This window comes from Octopus sinensis, linkage group LG17, assembly GCF_006345805.1.
Source record: "Octopus sinensis linkage group LG17, ASM634580v1, whole genome shotgun sequence".
Lineage (NCBI taxonomy): Eukaryota > Metazoa > Mollusca > Cephalopoda > Octopoda > Octopodidae > Octopus > Octopus sinensis.
The window spans coordinates 18201449-18219467 of record NC_043013.1 but is presented as its reverse complement, the minus strand read 5'-3'; the positions used below and the strand labels follow the sequence as shown (position 1 = coordinate 18219467).

The following is an 18019-nucleotide window of genomic DNA, read 5'->3' as shown; positions in this document are numbered from 1 at the left end:
TCAATTTGCAAGCTGCAAAGTAACCCCAACAATGCTGACACTTCGAAAAGCACCCATTACACTCCATTAAGCAATTGGTAATCAATACAAGCAGTTACAATGCAGAGCTTGAGAGGTCTCTTTAATCTTACTGATGGCAAGGCAACCTATATAGTGCAGGTGCCATGATAGAATATGTCCAGTACACTTTGTAAAGTGGTTGGTTATAGGAAGGAGCATCCACTCAGAGAAACCATAAAAAAATTAAATGTTGAAGCAAGATATAATCCTCCAACCCATTGAATCCTGTTGAACTGTCCTACCTATGTCAGCTTGGAAAGACGGAGATAAAATTAAGATTTTATATATATTGTATGACGTGGAGGCACAATGGCCCAGTGGTTAGGGCAGCGGACTCGCGGTCATAGGGTCGCGGTTTCGATTCCCAGACCGGGTGTTGTGAGTGTTTATTGAGCAAAAACACCTAAATCTCCACGAGGCTCCAGCAGGGTGTGGTGGCAATCCCTGCTGTACTCTTCCGCCACAACTCTCTCTCACTCTTTCTTCTGTTGGCCTGCTCGCTTAGCCAGCGGGGTGGCATCACTTGAAGGCTAAAACAATGCGAAGCGTACTGTGACCAGTGATGTGTAGCAACATCTGATAGCTTGGTCGGTCGCAGTGATCCCGGTGATATATTGTATGACACAAATAAGATGATATTTTTTTTAATACAGAGTTGATATTGAACAGCGGAAATACTGGGTAAATTACACTTACAGGGTGAAAAATTTGTCAACAACCACCCAGGGGTGGCAACTTTGTCCGAAAAAATATTATTTTCTTATTTGTATCGTACAATACACATTTTGACACTTCCAATAACAAAACAAATATTTGTTTGTTTACATTTATACACACAGTTGAGATCAGCCAAAATTGCAAAGATAATCTGGAACTCAAATGAGGAAGAAAAAAACTCCGAATGACTCATCCTTGTTTTCTTTGTATCATCTATCTGGATGTTTTGTTGACCCTTTTTTGTATCACCTAACTGTCTGGATATTTTGCATTGTTGTCCCATTTTGTATTTTTTATATATAAAATATATATATATATATTTATTGATAGAAATGGCAAGACAACAAAAGAATGAAAGAGACCTCAGTATTATGTAAATAGAGGAATTTATCTGTAAATATATGTGATAATTATTCGGTAGCCATGATAAAACTCCGAGTTTCGGATGTTTGGGCAGAATCCCACGCCAGCATCTCTTCAGTTACTGGGCCATCGAAAAAATGCTATGAAAATGACCGTTAAAACAAAGGGAAATTACTGTGTGATTGACCATTATTAAGACAAAAGACGTATTAGAATGACCGCTAAGTAAGGGGAGGGATCCTTACTTAGCAGTCATTCTAATAGCTTTTTTGTCTTAATAACGGTCAGTCACACAGTAATTTCCCTTTGTTTTAATGGTCATTTTCATAGCATTTTTTCGATGGCCCAATAACTGAAGAGATGCTGGCATGGGTTTCCGCCCCGACATCCGAAACTTGGAGTTTTATCATGGCTACCAAATAATTGTCACACATTATATTTACAGATAAAATATATATATATATATATGTATATATAAATGAATATATATATTAATCAAAATAAAAACATGATGCCAAGGATTCAGCGGTACATATGTTTCGGGCCTTTATTAGATGGATTTATAACAATGCATAATGTGTGTCTATGGCCTTCTTCAGCCGCGCACAATTACTACTTCAATGAATATATATACATATATATATATATATATATATATATATATACACACACACACTCATATATATGTATATATATATATATATATATATATATATATATATATATATATATATATATATATATATATATATATATATAATATATACACAATAGATTTTTGTTAGATTCACCACTACTACAATTATCATTGTCTCCCCCACTACAACTACCATCAGCACTAATACCATAATTTATACCATTATTAAGTTGTTTTGGGGTTTTTTTAAACCATTTCTCAAATATTTTCAGTGTTACAACAGCCCATGACATATAGTGGAGACTAACAAACAGATGGAATAAAATACCAATATTTAGTTGGTTTTTTTTATAACATTTTGAAAATGACCAAAATTCCTTATTTTAAAAACCAATTTCTCAGTTGGAAAATATTCAAAATTCTTGGATTCTTTTTTTTATCTTTACTTTTGTTTTTTTGTTTTTTTTTTACTTTTTGTTTTTACTTTTCATGATTTATAAAATGTTAAATTTTGGTGATGAGTTTGTTATTTCTCTTGAACAGAATGGTGGCTAATAACATCTCTGCAGGTGGTTGCAGAGATTGAGGTGGTGGTCATGGTAATACACAGACCTAGAGGAGTCTTGGTGTGTGTGTGTGTGTGTGTGTGTGTGTGTGTGTAGAGGGAAAGTAGAGCAAATAGACACTGTAATATGAGTGAAACAAAGAGAAAGAGATAGTCAGAAAGATGCTGTCACCATCATCATTATCATCATCATCATAGTATCAGTTGTCATTATCACATCTTTATATATATATATATATATATATATATATATATATATATATATATATATATATATACATAATATATATATATAGTTATACTTGGAGATGGTAATTTTCTTTTGCCAATTAAATATGTACACTATTTATTTGATCTTCACATATACTGGCATGGGTTAGATGAAACTTATTGGTATAGATACTCTATGGTTGGATGCTCTCTCTGTCATTAACCTCAACTTGCCTTCCCAGTAAAGTAATTTTTATGTCCCTGGTCATCACATGCCCGCTGTTCTATGGCACAGCTTTTTATTGGAGAATATAAACTATGTTACTGTTTATCACTCAATGTTAATTGGGACATGTTGAATTGCCATTCACACATACAAATATACATACATACATATATATATATATCAGAGTGGCTGTGTGGTCTGAAGCTCGCTTCCCAACCACATGGTTCCGGGTTCAGTCCCACTGCGTGGCACCTTGGGCAAGTGTCTTCTACTATAGTCTCGGGTCAACTAAAGCCTTGTGAGTGGATTTGGTAGACAGAAACTGAAAGAAGCCTGTCATATATATGTATATATATGTGTGTGTGTATGTTTGTGTCTGTGTTTGTCCCACCAACATCGCTTGACAACCGATGCTGGTGTGTTTACGTCCCCATAACTTAGCGGTTCGGCAAAAGAGACCGATAGAATAAGTACTAGGCTTACAAAGAATAAGTCCTGGGGTCGATTTGCTCGACTAAAGGCAGTGCTCCAGCTTGGCCGCAGTCAAATGACTGAAGCAAGTAAAAGAGTAAAAGAGAGTAAAGAATATACTCACACACACACATAGTGCACATATTTAATTGGCAAAAAAAAAATTACCATCTCCAAGTATAACTAGATATATATATAAAGATCATCTATTTTCCATTTATCCATCTCCCATACACTTTTGCAACCTCTAACCACCCATACTTTTGGTTCTTCTGTCTCCAACTTTTACTCACCTTGTGCCTCAGAAGTCCACCTGAGCACCTCATCACCACTACTTTTATCTCTTCCCAACTCCACCCTGGGCACCACGTCTCCACACATTCTTCTAAAATGTGAGGAGCCTTATAACTCTTCTACTAGTTATAAGTCTCTGGCCTCTTCTTTCATACTTTGATCTATCATCTCTTTACGTAAAGCCACAGCCCTATTGGGGTTTGTCATTTTTGCTAGCAGCATTGTGGGTTCACTTGTGCTGGTGGCACCAAACATGCACCCAATAATGTTGTTTACATGCTTTCAAATGATTTGCTGTTAGGAAGGGTATCCAGGCATGGACCATGTCAAAGTAGAAAACAGAGCATAATGTAGTTCTTGGACCGTTTAAATCCTGTCAATCTGTCTAACCCATGCTGACATGGAACATGGATGTTAACTGAAAAGGAGATATATATGTTGGCAATCAACTAAAATTTGCATGTGTAAGCTATAAATAGATATATAATGACATATATATACATGTGTATATGTGTGTGTGGATATATATATATATATCATTTCAATATGTGACCGTGTGTGTATCGTTGGCAATTTTCTTTCTCCGTCTTCCTTTCTTTGGACTTTATCTTTTTTTTTCTATATTTCTGATGAAGAGCTCCGCTCAAAACGTAAAATCCTCCTTCTTTCTTTCCTTTCTTGAGCGTCTAATAACACTATACTTATTCTACGTCCTTGCGTTGTTGTGTTTTCTCTTTGTTCATGTTTGGATTAACTATATATATATATATATATATATATCATCATCATCATCATCATCATCATCGTTTAACGTCCGCTTAAATGATGATGATGATGATGATATATATATATATATATATATATATATATATATATATATATATATAAAGCAGCGATCAACAAAAAACATGTATAACAAAATATAAAGAGATCTATAACAATATATATATATATATATATATATACGGGTGAATCAACTAAAATATGTATGTATAAGATATAAATAGACATGTAATGATATATATATATATTGACGATCATCTAAAATATGTGCATGAAATAGCATATAAATAGATATATTAAGCATTATAATGGTAATTGACTAAATTATGTAGATTCATTTAGAAATGTTTTTTATTGCTTTAAACATTAAAAAAAATTATATTTATATATTGATGTAGATTTAGCAAGATAAGATGAGAGACAAGATATATGTCGACAGTCTGGAATTGTTCACAGACTTAACAGGAAGTAATGTTTGGCAAAAGATAGAAAAAAATATATATTGTTATGAAGACAAAATGTTGATAATATTATTATTAATATATAATAATATAACAGTGCCATTAATGTTATTATTAATAGTAATGTTGAGAGTGGTGCATTGCCAGAATTGTTAGAGTGTTGGATAAAAATGCTTTGCAGTATGTTCTGGTACTTTCCATTCTGAAATCAATACAGTTGTTGATGTTAAAGAGAGTTTACATTCCCATGTTCCCTTAAAGCAGTGTTTCTCAACTGTTTTTTACCTGTGAACCCCTCTGATTCCTATTTTACTCGGATGGATCCTCATAACCATTCAATGTTTAAAATAACCTATTATATTTTTATAATTAAATATTATTTTACTCTTTTACTTGTTTCAGTCACTTGACTGTGGCCATGCTGGAGCAACGCTTTTAGTCGAGCAAATCGACCCCAGGACTTATTCTTTGTAAGCCGAGTACATCAGTTGTCAAGCAATGTTGGGGGGCAAACACAGACACACAAACACACACACTCACATATATACATATATACAGCGGGCTTCTTTCAGTTTCTGTCTACTAAATCTACTCACAAGGCTTTGGTCGGCCTGAGGCTATAGTAGAAGACACTTGCCCCAGGTGCCATGCAGTGGGACTGAACCCGGAACCATGTGGTTGGTAAGCAAGCTACTTACCACACAGCCACTCCTAAAAATATATAAAATGAGTGTTGTAAGAGTAATTACTTGCAGCAAGTGAATACACTTCCCTGATGATATTGAACAAGAACAAACAATATCTGTTGCTGTTCCCAGTTGGCTACAAAGACAGAGTTCACTTTTAACAGCATATGTTTTAATTTCCCAAATATTTCAGTCAGCTGATTTTGCAAGAGTTATCTCTCTTACTTAATGTTTTTTTCAATTTCAACTCCCTCTAGAGGAAGTTTCTGGCTCCAAATGTGCGCTGATAATCTCACTTGATTGAAATTTTGCTACTGACTATATTACGCAAGATTCTGTTTTGCGTGTGTTTGTGCATTGGTGTCAGTATGCATTTGTGACTGTGTGTGAGATTGTGAGTGTTTGTGTATGTATGTGTAAAGCTGCAGTTGATTTTTTTTTTTCCCTGGTGATTTCCATTTAAGCCATGAAACCGTACACACAGGTCCCATGAGAAGTTAACTGTCTTCCTGTGTCTACTATATTTTTGTGTGTTTATTTACTTATTTGAGTGTGTGTGTGTGTGTGTGTGTGTGTGTGTGTGTGTTTTAGCTGTGGTGGTAGTGTGAAGGTGGTTGGCTGGCTGGTTAGTTGATTGGTAATTCTAAATTGTTTTTTTAAGGAAAATTTGGAACAAACACAAAAAAGAAAAACAAAGAAATAGGAGTAAAAAATAATAAATTTGGTTTCCAGAGTTAAGTGAGGTATTTTAATTTTGTTTAATGGAAAAACAGTGGAAGAGCATTAAAATAAGATGAGGTCACACCCACCCACACACAAACACACACACACTCATGTGTGTGTGTGTATATATATATATATATATATGTATATATATATATATCTTAAAGACTCCGCCGGTTACGACGACGAGGGTCCCAGCTGATACGATCAACGGAACAGCTTGCTCGTGAAATTAACGTGCAAATGGCTGAGCATTCCACAGACACGTGTACCCTTAACGTAGTTCTCGGGGAAAATCAGCGTGACACAGAGAGTGACAAGGCTGACCCTTTGAAATACAAGTACAACTCATTTTTGCCAGCTGAGTGGACTGGAGCAACGTGAAATAAAGTGTCTTGCTCAAGGACACAATGCGTCGCCGGGAATCGAACTCACAACCTTACGATCATGAGCCGAATGCCCTAACCACTAAGCCACGCGCCCTCACATATATATATATATATATATATATACATACATACATACACACAGACACACCTTACTGTACATATACATTCATGCAAATGTACTACAATACATTTATAACCACATATATCACATACACACACACTCACACACATACTACATTGAATTCATACACAACAAATGCATCTGGGGTACATACTCATGCCATTTTTTTTATCACACATGCATTGTATACCACACATGTCATTACAACATACATCAAATACAATAAATAACATGCAACACACAGTACGTACGCATACAGGTTACATCTTTGATATCAAGGGACACAACCCAACATACCAGTAGACTTAAACAGAGAGAGAGAGAGAGAGAGAGAGAGCAAGGGAGACAGAGAGTGATTACCTTTAATTTTTGTCAGAGAATATAATTAATACAATAGCCACTTCTGACTTTGGGCTACATTACTTTATTGATGGTGATGATGATGATGGTGGTTGTTATGATAAGGATGATTATGTCGGGGATGGTGATGAGAGTAAGAGGTGGGGGGGGGGACAATTGAGAATGATATAAATGAAACGATTGAACTGGTCACCAGTCTTTAAGCAACTTTCATACCTGTCAAACCCCACCTACTAACCACCTCGCCAGCCTCACCAACCATCACCACATCCGTCACTGCACACCTTGCCCCATTTTTTATACACCCGTTCAATGTTTTTTAATGAACATCATTTCTAATTGTTATATAGACAGTCACAACAATGTATACTACTTTACACCATAATGAATCACTGATAAAGGTTGAGGAAACCCTATTAAACCCAACTTATTGAGACCTTTTCACAATTGAGAATATCTTAACCCTTTTTGCTCCAACAATATAAAAAAAGCACCCACTAATAATTCACGAATACATGACACCACATATGACACCAACTCAGCTAACATTATCATAATGAACCACTTCACACCATAATGAACCAATAAACGCCATAACGAACCACTTCACACTGCAACACACAACTACACATTATTCACTACACATCACAATACACCACTCTGTATACACTGCACATATTACACACCTCTACACAAGACTACACCACATCATACATTACAGCACACACCACCATGTACACCCAAGCATGCCACAACATTAAAGCATATCACTGTACACCACTGCACAACACTTCACCACACAACAATACACTTACACTACACTGCACACTTCTACACTACCTACACTCTACTGTCCTACATTACACTACATTGCCTTTATACAATGCTACACAGTTTTACATCATAAGCTCTCCCCTACACTAACCTACATACCCTTCATTACACTGCACTACACTAGCCTATACAACACTATCGGGCAATACATTGGCCTACATACACTATGCTGCCCAATACTACACTGTCCTACACTACCCTGCCCTGCTTTTCACAGCCCTACATTGTACTACTCGCATTACAATGCACTGCCCTACGTTACAGTACTCTAAAAATAGCAAGCATAGGTCCTCCAATAGTACACTATTCTCTTGTAAATGAGGATACATCGGATAATGTAGTACCTGCTAGTTTTAAAAAGATAGGCAGATCTCAGCTGGAATATTCTCTTTTTTTTTTAATACCATTTGTGTGGAGGAAAAGCTGTACCCATATCTCTCACAGACCCTCTTTGACCTGTTACATTGGCAGTATGTTTCTTGTGTTGAACTGTGACCGGGTTTAGGGGTTAGAGTGGTTAGTGCAAATCTTGATGTTTATGGGAGAGGAGACAGGTGATGTAGGAGTATCAGATTAAACATGGTAAAAAAAGATTTCCTGAAGCAGAGACAATCGGTGTATCAGTGGAAAAGGTAAAGAGAGAGAGAAGACACAGCATGTGTGTGGGCAAGCATTCAGCTAGAATCCTAGAGGTCACTGCAAACAATGGTCCTCACTATCACTGAGGATCTTCCTGAGTAAACATGCATCCTGAACATAGCTAATAAACTGCATCTCAAAGAGTAGCCCTTCTCCTCACAGCCCTCATCATTAACAACAATAGCTATCATCATTGTCATTGTTGTCATCATTATGACATCCACTTTTCAATGGATCAGATGGAATTGGTTGAGGTAGATTCTCTACAACCAAATAGTTTTCTTGTCACCAACCCTCACTTGTTTCCAAGCAAGGTAATATTTCCCCATGGCCAGCAAAGTTTTCATAGAAGATTGGAAAGAAGAACATTGCTTACTTGACATTGACAGTGACCACCTGTGTATCATTGGCGATTTTTTTTCCTCTGTCTTCCATTCCTTGGATCTTTCCTTTTCCTATGTTTCTGATGAAGAGCTCTGCTCGAAACGTTAAATCTTCCTTCTTTCTTTCCTTTCCTGAGCGTCCAATAACACTATACTTGTTCCACATCCTCGCGTTGTTGTGTTTTCTCTGTGTTTTCATGTTTGGATTAACTTTATATATACACATACACATGCACACGCACACACACACACACACACACACACACACACACACACACACACACACACACACACACAAAACAGGCTTCTTTCAGTTTCTGCCTACAAAATACACTCACAAAGCTTTGATCATCCCATAGGTATTGCTTTTCTGTTGATGATCTAACAAAAGTAAAAATTAGTTAAAATGACCCCTTTCTCTGCACACCTGTATTTGTAATCCTTAAAAAAATTGAGGGCTGCTTTACTATACTACTACCTCACTGGTCTAGGAAAAAGTTACAAATATTGCTTTAGCTCTTTTGACTACAATAAAAAGAAAAATATTCCATGCCCCAACCCACCCATCTACATCATTTAATAGAGAAGATATAATTAGGATTGTTATGCTTTAGTTAGCATGAAATTTTCCTTTAGAATGAATTCTGGTTTTCCAAAACGTTTTTTCATGCTTCCACCGGTTGTCACATAATTCTTGTGCTGCAAAGTCTGTGATTCATAAAGATATATTAAGTCTGATATTAAATTCTCAATGGAGCCATTAATGAGATAATCAACGATTAAATTAGATATGTTATGATAACTGACTCATTTAAGTGAGCCATTTGACATGGAAGGACATAATCAGTAAAACGTCTGTATTAAAACAGCTATCTATCTATATATATATATATATATATATATATATGGAAGTGCAATGGCCCAGTGGTTAGGGCAGTGGACATGCGGTCGGAGGATCGTGGTTTCGATTCCCAGACCGGGCTTTGTGCGTGTTTATTGAGTGAAAACACCTAAAAGCTCCACGTGGCTCCTGCAGAGGGTGGTGGTGACCCCTGTTGTACTCTTTCGCCCCAATTTTCTTTCACTCTTTCTTCCTGTTTCTTGAGTAACACTGCGATGGACTGGTGTCCCGTCCAGCTGGAGGGAACACATACGCCACAGAAACTGGGAAACCGGGCCCATGAGCCTGGCTAGGCTTGAAAAGGGTGCACAAATAAAAAAAGGTGCTTCATTTCACATTGCTTCAGTCTACTCGGCAGTAAATGAGTATCAGTCAGTGCTGATATAGAATTTTCTTGCCCTTAGCTGTTGCAACCTCAGTGTTCTGCTAGGTCAAAACAGATAGGATTGAGAAGGTGCCTATGTCTGCTTGTGACTACACAGGCACCTAAAACAATTAGTGAAAACATGGTACATGTCATTAAACGTTACTCACTTGCAAGTGGTGGCTGGGTGTCTCTTTACGTTTAAAAAATTAAGGTACATTGCATGATGTAATTCTAAGTACGCTACGTCCAGGAAAAAAAAAACAAGATGGCTGCATTATTGTTCCCAGACCTGCTCAGTCGGGGATTACCTGGTGCTAAATAACAAGAACGTGCTCTATTTAATAGCCAAATACACATTGTTCCCCTAGCTTCAACAAACACACTACTGTTTTTAAAATAGGATCCACGAAAAGGAAAACAAAAGATAACATGAGATTTCTGTTTAGTTACCTTCACTGTAACAGCAAGATTTTCTGCAACAAACTACCTATAACCAAAGCCCATGACATAGGGATCACATGAGGCACCAAAAGAGCCTTTTCTGTATAATTAAGCATACTGACTTTCCCCAACAGATTTCCTTCCATAGGTGAGAATAGAGACAGGCTATAGATTTTAGGTTCTACATCTTTGAACAGTTTTTTGTACCACAAGGGTTGGGGAGTAATGACATTGGTGGTGGTCATGGTGTTTGTGATGAAAGAGTTATTATTATTATTATTATTATTATTGTTGTTATTATTGGTTTTCTTCTTTCAGTTTTGTTTCCATTTCTTGTTTAGTGTCTTCCCAACTTCTGAGGCAAAGAAACTCACTGGCCTACCAATGAATACAGTGAATTTCCTTGCCTTAGGAGTCAGAAAGATTCTCAGCAAGAAATGGAAGCAAAACTGAACTGAAAGAAGAAAATCTCATGGTGATAATGATTTCTTTATTGACCACAAAAAGATTTACATCAAGAAAAACTTTAGACACAGGACAAAACATTGAATGAGTGTTTGTGTGTGTGTGTTGTTGTGTGGATTTTGCATGTAAACAGTCTAACATAAAAAAAAAAACATTTTAGCAATGTGTTATCCTCATCATCATCATTTAACGTCCGTTTTCCATGCTAGCATTGCTTGGACGGTTCGACCAAGGTCTGGTAAGCCACGGAAGCTGCACCAGGCTCTAGTCTAATTTGGCAGTGTTTCTACAGCTGGATGCCCTTCCTAACACCATAATTCTTTCTGTTATAGGCACAAGGCCTGAAATTTGGGTGAGGGGAAAAGTCAATTACATTGACCCTAGTACTTGACTGGTACTTATTTTATTGGCATTGAAAGGATGAATAGCAAAGTTGACCTCGTTGGAATTTGAACTCAGAACGTAAAGATAGATGATATGCTGCTCAGCATTTCACCTGGCATGCTAACAATTCTGCCAGCATGACTTAATTCCCTCCATGAATTCACTGTATGAAGGAATTCCAAAAACATTTTTATATGGAAGTTTTTAAAAATTGGAGTTTTGATTCATTAATACTATATCTGGAACTTCATTATCAAAAAATGGCATTTATTTCAAACCTTTAACTAGACAGAAATGGTTAGTTCAGAGACTATTTCTGATTTTAGTTCTATGTTTGTTGAATATGATCCCAAAGAGGAACGGTGTCAGTCAGTCTGGGCAACATGATTGAAATGCAGATTTTGTTTTATTTTGAAAAAAACAAACACACTTTAACACTGAATGAATTTCATTGTTTTATTATGGCTGTGAACTCTACAGATATTTAGCAAGTAGTTTATAAATTCCTAATGGTAACTACTACTACTACTACTACTACTTTCTTTGCGCCCTTTTCAAGCCTAGCCAGGCTCATGGGCCCGGTTTCCCGGTTTCTATGGTGTATGTGTTCCCGCCAGCTGGACGTGACGCCAGTCCATTGCAGCGTTACTCAAGAAACAGGAAGAAAGAGTGAAAGAAAGTTGGGGTGAAATAGTACAACAGGGGTCGCCACCACCCCCTGCCAGAGCCTCGTGGAGCTTTAGATGTTTTCGCTCAATAACACACACAACGCCCGGTCTGGGAATCGAAACCGCGATCCTCCGACCGTGAGTCCGCTGCCCTAACCACTGGGCCATTGCGTCTCCACACTACTACTACTACTACTACTAATAATAATAATAATAATAATGGTTTCTAACATTTAGGGCCAGAAATTGACAGGTGGGTTTGGGGTCAAGGAATAGTTATCATAATGATCATAGTACTTGACTGGTACTTTATTTTATTGACTTCAAAAGAATGAAATCAAAGTTGATCTCAGTTGTATTTGAACTCAGAACATGAAAAGCCAGAAGAAATGCCATGAAGTGTTTTGTCTGACATGCTAACAATTCTGTCAGCTCACTGCTTACGACTACAAATAATAATGATTCCCTTTATTGGCCACAAGGACCCAAATAATAATAACTGTTTCTAAGATAGTTTCAAGGTCAGAAATTTATGTTGGTGGATGGTGGTGAGATTCAGGAAGAGTTGATCATTATGATCCCAGTTCTTGACTAGTATTTTATTCTACTGACCTCAAAGTGATAAATGGCAAAGTTAACCTTGGCAGCATTTGAACTTAAAAATGTTAAGACTCACACAAAATACCTCAAAGTAACATAGAGTATAACAGATATATAACAGATGTAAATGACTTCATATACTGTGCAGTCTCTGTTGCTGTAGAAATTCTTGGAATTTCTCCAAGAATTTGTAGAAATTCTTGTACAAATTTCTACAGATCAGCAGGAAAAAAAAGGAGTGAAAACATGTCGAAAATTGAGATTTCAAAATCAGGTTGATGGTTCAACAGAGATCTTGGAATTATAAAAGCTATAATTGAAAAGATGACAAAAGAAAGATACAGCAAATTTCAAAGAAATATACTGCTCCTTTTCTGTAAGCTAAATACTAACAAAGACTAAACCAATATCAGCAGAACGTGCTCTTCAGAAACAATGAAAGGAAATTTTACCAATAGCTGAACAATAAGAATGAACATCAAAGGAGTGAAGTGCCAGATGCTGAAGCAGCAAGGAGAATTTGGTCAGATATCTGGAGTAAAGAAGTTCAACATAGCAAGGGAAACAGGCTGAATATGGAAATTTAAAAGCAGAATGGAAAATTGGTCAAGATGAGAGAAGATAATTACTACAGAGAAGAAAGTGAAAATGATGTTTAAAAAGTTGCCAAATTAGAAAACGTTCTGAGCTCAAGATTTTCCAAGCATCCACAGTTATATGCAACTGTTTTGTAACTGGTAGTATAGGAAATGGAACATCAACATAGATGAGAAAAGTAAAGACAGTGCTACTACAGAAGAACGTTGGTAATCATGAACCAAAGGCTAATTACATGCTTAGCATTACTACAGAAATGACTAGCTGGCCTCTTAACAGATGAAGTGAATAGCTTTGTGGAGAAGGAGAACAGCTAAAAGGATGCAGAAAGAAGTTAAGGGGAACTACTGATCTAGCATGATAGAAAATGAAGTATGACTAGAAAAGAAGAATTTAGCTGTTGGTTGGACAGACTGAAAGCATGCTATCTTTGGATGATCTTGAGCTGTACAGGAAAAATTAAAAACACCTGAATTCTTCAATCCAATCAGCAAGAATATTTAGCCAGGATATTGGTGTGCATTTGGTAGTGTGCAGTTTTAATTATGAAGAGAGGCTGAAAGATGAAATCTGATGATATTATACCATCAGATACTACAAACTGTTATCATTAGATCACTGAGAGATAACGAAGGATACAAGTATCTAAGGATGCTGCAGGATGATCAAGTAATGGAAAGAATAATGAGAGCAAGAAATCTCCGAGTAAAAGAGAAGGATAAGAAAGCTGCTGAAAACCAAAGCCAAGTTAAGGTAATGGCATCACAGCAATCAATAAGTGGGCTACACCAGAGTTGAAACATACTGCTCTGTTTCTGTAATGAACAAAGACAGAGATACAGGAATTAGAAGAACTAGGAATCTACTCACAATGCATAACACACTCCCCCTTAAAAGTAAATTGAACAGGCTTGACTTACTAAAAGGGAAGGAGACAGATGCTTGTTAAATGCAAAAAATGTTATCAATGCTGCAATATTGGGTTTGAATAACTATGTTGTACATTGTGAAGAAAGAATATTATCTGGAACCAGAAATATCAAAGAAGTCACTCACTTTTCACTCGCTCCTTGACTGCTATTTTATCGTATCAACCTCAGACAGATGGAAAGAAAATTTGGCCAAAGTAAGATTTGAACTCAAAACATACAGAGCTAGAAATGCTTGGCAACATTTTTTCAAGCTCTTTATGTTTTAACTCTGCTAACAATTCTGTACGTTTGCCATCTTTAATGGTTTCAAATTTTGGCATGAGGTTTCAATTTTAGGCATTTGACTCTTATTTTATATTATAGTGACCTTGAAAGGATGAATGACAAAGTCAGCCTTGATGGAATTTGAACTCAGAATGTAAAAATCAGAAAAATAAACTAACAATAATAATAAATACTTCTATCACTTACCCTCATTCGGTTTCCTGTGAGGGAGCCATCTTTTTGGAGCTATCTTGTGGTATACTGTGATTGTTTCTTTGGCAAAGTTAAAGAAAGCTTTAGGGTTTGATTAATATTTTCTATAATTCAGCCCTCCTTATCTGCCTCTCATTTTTGTGAGATTGATGCAGATTTCCTTAATCCCCAACAGTACTCTCTTCGGGCAGGACTTATCACTTTTGAGGTACTTGTTCAAGCAGTTCACAGTCTTTGTCCATCATCTCATAAGAATTTTCCTTTCCCTAGGAATCTTGTTTTTGTGTATGTGGCCTTGTACCCTGGGACAAATTTGTCACATATGGCTTGCATTAGGACGAGCTGGCAGACACGTTAGTGCGCCAGGCGAAATGCTTAGCTGTATTTCGCCTGTCATTATGTTCTGAGTTCAAATTCCACTGAGGTCGACTTTACCTTTCATCTTTTCGGGGTCGATAAATAAAATACACACACACACACACATACATATACATATGTATATATACATATATATATATGTATATGTATACATACATGCATACGTATATACATAACCTAGAATACATGCCCAAAGAAGTCGCAGAACTCTACCACAACGTATCAGATGAAAGGAATATGAGCAGAAGACTATGCATGTTAGTAGAAAGCTCCAAGATGATAGTAACATTGATCATCAAAGCAGTTTATCATGGACCAATAGTTGGATTACTACCTCCCACTTTGAAAGGTATGCGTTTGCAATCCAGGAACAGGAAATATCAACCAAATACCTGATGCACAAAAAGGATAGAAATGCAGGAAAATCTGTAAAATGTGACAACCGATGCAGACTTTGTGGAGTTAACACCAAAGATATCGCCCACGTCATAAGCAATTGTCCAAATATATCATTATAGTATTGTCTACCGATGAGACATTATGTTGTAGATAGAACATTCTATAATGAAATCCATCAGAAGGAAAACCCTGAGGACAATGAAATAAGAACCCACAGTATGGTAGAAGCCAAAAGTACTCATAATAAAAAGAGTATTTGAGGAATGTCCCAGTGAAGACTTCAATAAAATGTAAGCACAACAGATCTGATATAATGATTTGGAATAGAGAAGAGAAACTGTGTACAGTTGTGGAAATTAGCTGCCCAGCAGATGTTAACATAAAGCTGAAGATCAGTGAAAAAGAGAATACAAGTTCGGATTTATACCTGTAATTATTGGGACCATGGGATATGTAACACACTGCCTAAATACCAATCTTGAGAAATTAGGCTTCTCAAAAAGTAGAAAGGAGAAAGCTAATTCAAAGACTACAGATCCAATCCATCACTGGAACTGTAAAAATCTATAAAACTTTCCAGAAATTTATCATTTAAATATACATGAGCATGTCTAGATATGCAACTATATGCATGAGTATACATACATAAAATAAAACATACGAATCTGCACCTGAACATACATACATATATACATACAAACAAAAATACCCTGTGGCTGATGTTGAAATTCCAATGAAGGAGCCTTGGATCTAGGTTAGAAACTGGCTCTTTCTCTCTTGGCAAGAAATTTTGAAATAAAACTAAACAATGACACATATACAAACATACATATATTTGATGGGCTTCTTTTAGTTTCTGTTTACCAACTCCACTCATAAGGATTTGGTCAGCCCAGGCTATGGTAAAAGACACTTGCCCAAGGTGTCATGCAGTGGTACTGAACCCAAAACCATGTGGTTGGGAAGCAATGATCTGAAATGTCAGAATGTTTTCCTACCCTGAAGATGGAGGCTGGGTTCATCCAATGTTTATTTGCTTCCATTACTAGTTGCATATTCTGGTGAACTACTTCTACCAATATTATGAAGGATCTCTGAGCCCCCAGAAACAGTTCTCAGACTTGTAACATTATACCTTCTCTCCTTGAAGTTTCTCTGTCATTTGTGCTGGATAAGTTTTCTATGTTAATGTATCAATACCTATATATTTAGACTTGACTATTCATTATCTGAAAATATTCAGTCTTTGCTTTCTTTCTGTGTACATGTACATGTGTATATATATATTTTGTATATCAAACCCAAGCAGTTTTATTTGTTTACTAGCACTATGACCCGGCAACGTTGGGTCATAGTGCTAGTGCATGCATATACAGCTGCGTGCATGTGCACATACACGCGAGTACTGTCCAAACCTCTGACCAATCACATACAGCTAGCTAGCATTCAATTGGTGTATCAAGTTTCGGGCATTTTGATTGGGTTTTGGATAGAAAATTCACAAAAAAGTTGCTTCTATTGATTTTTTAATGGCTTTGCGGGGTTACTGGGGAAATGTAAAGATGTGCACGACCACCCTTGGACAGTTTTGAATGACCATAGAAAGTGCGAGCTCTCTAACTGAAAAATTGTGGATTTGTATAAAGGACACACACACAGACAGACATTTTGCCGCTTATATATATAGAGAGATTCGCATAATTGTTGCTATATGTATTCATATGTATGAATACACACACATACATACACACACACACACACACATGCACTTCTGATGCTTTGCTCTTCCTCCTATTCAGCACACATTTTAGATTGCTGAACACTCTAGCATTGGGTCATGAGAAACTGAACCCAATATACTCTGTGAAGTGGTTGGCAACAGGGAGGCCATCCAGCTGTTGAAACCAAATGACTTGGACTATGATGACCTGTTCAACTCATGTCAGTATGGACAAACATGCTACTGATGATATATGATGTCACTAATGGTGTGTGTGTAAATAAATACATTTTACTCTTTTACTTGTTTCAGTCATTTGACTGTGGCCATGCTGGAGCACCACCTTTAGTCGAGCAAATCGACTCCAGGACTTATTCTTTGTAAGCCTAGTACTTATTCTATCAGTATCTTTTGCTGAACCGCAAAGTTACGGGGACGTAAACACACCAGCACCGGTTGTCAAGCGATGTTGTGGGGACAAACACAGACACACACACACATATATATATATATATATATATATATATATATATACGACGGGCTTCTTTCAGTTTCCGTCTACCAAATCCACTCACAAGGCTTTGGTCAGCCCAAGGCTATAGTAGAAGACACTTGACGAGCTGGCAAGCCAAGGAACTGTGTCAAACTCTACTGTCTGCTTAGGCATGGTTTCTACGGTCAGTTGCCCTATCTAATACCAACCACTTTACAGAGTGTACTGGTTGCTTTTTTACAAGGCCCCAGCACCAGCAAGGTTACCAAGTAACG

General features: G+C 36.8%; 1 protein-coding gene across 2 annotated transcripts in view; it reads left to right on the top strand.

Annotated features, from left to right (window-relative positions):
• Positions 1–18019, top strand: part of LOC115221061 (GRAM domain-containing protein 2B-like) — a 230812-nt gene that overhangs the window by 77454 nt on the left and 135339 nt on the right. The gene's annotated exons all lie outside the window — the stretch shown is intronic.